Here is a 2,759-nt window from a genome sequence, read left to right as displayed (position 1 = left end):
TTTTTTTTGTAGATATGGAGCCATTTTATACAGGGAAAATCTCTGGATTTTGGTACCCACAGGGATCCTAGAATCAATCCTATGGCTACCTAGAGAGGACCTGATATAGTAGCAGAAAGGCTTCATGGTCTTATTTGTAGCTGTCATAGCCTATAATGGGAATTGATAGTGCATGCAAATGCCTGCCTTCACCTAAGTGAAAATAACAATTGGACATGTCAAACTTGAGAACAAATGGAAGGTAACATAGACCCAGATTGAGGAAGATGATTCTGGAAGCAGCTGGGAAGAATCGGGACTTGGCCAAACGTGGACGTTCAAGGAAGATCTAGTTTGGAGTTAGACAAAGTGTCCCTTGTCACATTATCACAGGATCTGTGATGCTCAGGTAGCACTTCTGGGCCTTTGTTGATAGGCTTCAGTAATAGATTTCCCTATTTCAAATTACTATATAAAAAACCAGGGAGTTAATCAGAAGGACCTGCCCAGTCAGATATCATCATGACTAGTTTCTGAATCATTTTCTTGGGATTACAAAGCCATAAATCTCTTTCAGCATGATGAATGTGTACCCAGTGGCTTTCCCAAAGCAGCCACAGTGTCTATATGTACTGACTCCCATGATTGCCCTGTCTGGGATGCCAACAGCAGGCTGCCTACAGTTCCTGCTCAGCTTTTACCTGAGGACCAAAAGATTGTTATAACTGCTTTGAGACTAGAACTGCTTTATAGCCTAAGATGACCTTGAACTCTTGATTCTCCTGCCTCAGCCTCTGGGAACTGGACTTATAGGTGTATCCCAATGCCCAGCATCTTTGTTTCCATTCTAAAAGCCACTTTTCTATAATCTCAGCACTCAGGAGCCTGAGATAGGATCCCTGAGCTGAGAGAACAATTCTGCCATAATTGAATAAGTGTGTCAGTGACCTTGAAGACTCCGCCTGTAGGCTCAGTCAGACTCAAAGGTCTGATGCCAGTGACCTACTGTAAGTGGGAGTCGCCCTCCCATTTTGTGGCCACCTTCACTACTAGGCTAATTTTTGGCTTGGCCTTGTTTTGCATCCTGTGTTTAATGGTGACTACCTTGTTCTGTCATACACAGTGATGGAGCTAGCTAATGGCCTTGATTCTCATTGACTTTGTCAGAGAGTGGGCCCTTTTGGGAAACCACAAGAATGGCCAAGACTATCACATTAGCCATCCCAATTGTTAGAAATTTATTAACATTCAGTGGAGGTCACTTAACAGTTATTGAATATCTGTTGTGTGTCAAGTCTTACTTCAAATGTTGAAAATAAAGCAGGCAAAAAAAGAAGAAAACTGCCCACACTGACCTTACATTGTAGTAAACAATGTAAACATAAACAGACAAGAAAGACATGGCTGACAGTGTGTCTCCAGACTGTGCAAATAACAACAAAGCCAGGGGCCTTTAGCAGGTAAAGGCTTTGCTGCTAAACTTGACAGCCTGAGTGTGACCCCAAGGACCCACACGGTGGAAGGAGGGAACTGATTCCCACAGACTATTCTCTGAACTCCACATGCACACTGTGTTCTGTGGTGTGAACACACACACACACACACACACACACGCATATACAAGAAAATAAGAGCAATGAAAGGGGTGGAGGAAGCGTGGTATATGTAGAACAAGTGCAGTTTGGGTGCTGGCTCCTCATAGCCACCTTCTCTGGTGTACTTGGAAGTACCAAGGAGCTGAATGGGTGTCGTGGCTGCATCTTGTGCTTAGCTCACCAATTTGCCTTGTTCTTGGGTCTTGCTCTGAGAGGAACCTCATGCCCAGATCCGAGGGGCACCTTACGAAGCCTTGCTTTGACTCTCCAAGCAACGTGGATGTCTAGTGTGTTCTGGCCGGCTCCCTCCCAGCCTGGCCAGCCTCTGCAGACCCTAGTGGTTTGGCTTGCTTGGATTTGTTTTAGGCAGGATCCCCTCCTGTTTCCACTTCCCCAAGCAGGACTCCAAGAGTTCTCCGCACGAATATTTCATGTTCTTTAGAGTTTTCTCCGCACCGCTTTTGTTTTATCCTTACTTAAAAACTAAAACCAACCAACCAACCAGCCCCCACTCCCAAAAAAACTTCTGCAAACATGACTAGAAGAATCTTGTATGTAAATGAGTACAGAACAACATCCCTGAAGGGTACAGACACACAAATAAAGATGGTTTCCAAATGTAGGTGACAGCATGGAGTATCAGGAGGAAGTCTGAGAAAGACCCACAAGTTCAAAGACTAACGTGCTCCTTCTCCTTTGTGTCCCTGCCGCTGAGACCCATAGCTGGCAGCAAGCGGTGCTCAGTGGTGTCTGAGTATGAGCTGAGTGGAGTTCCATGAGGGGCCTGAGGCACACCCTTGCTGGGTTTGCTGAGCAGCCAGAGCCCCTTTGCCCCCTGTCCCCCACGGCAGTTCAGGGGTTTCATCTGCACATGCCAAGTGTAGTTCCTGTGGAAAGGTGCTTTCTCATGTGGTCAAAGCTCTTGTGAGAAAGGAAATTTTCCAGAGAAAGGAGAGCTGGGTCAGTCTCCAGAACCCCTTGAGGCCTTGATCTGTCAACTGAGGAGTAACAGGCTGTTCGTTCACACATGGGGATTTTCATAAAAAACACCTGGGAGGAAGGACCTCAAAATGTTAAGCTTGCTTATTTCTGAATGGTTCTAACTGTGTATGCGTGCGTATGTGCCTGTGTGCGTGTGCGTGTGCGTGTGCGTGTGCGTGTGCGTGTGTGTGTGTGTGTGTGTGT

This window comes from Mastomys coucha, unplaced genomic scaffold (assembly GCF_008632895.1).
Source record: "Mastomys coucha isolate ucsf_1 unplaced genomic scaffold, UCSF_Mcou_1 pScaffold9, whole genome shotgun sequence".
Classification (NCBI taxonomy): domain Eukaryota; kingdom Metazoa; phylum Chordata; class Mammalia; order Rodentia; family Muridae; genus Mastomys; species Mastomys coucha.
The sequence above is the reverse complement of the archived record's forward strand: the minus strand, read 5'-3'. Positions refer to the sequence as shown.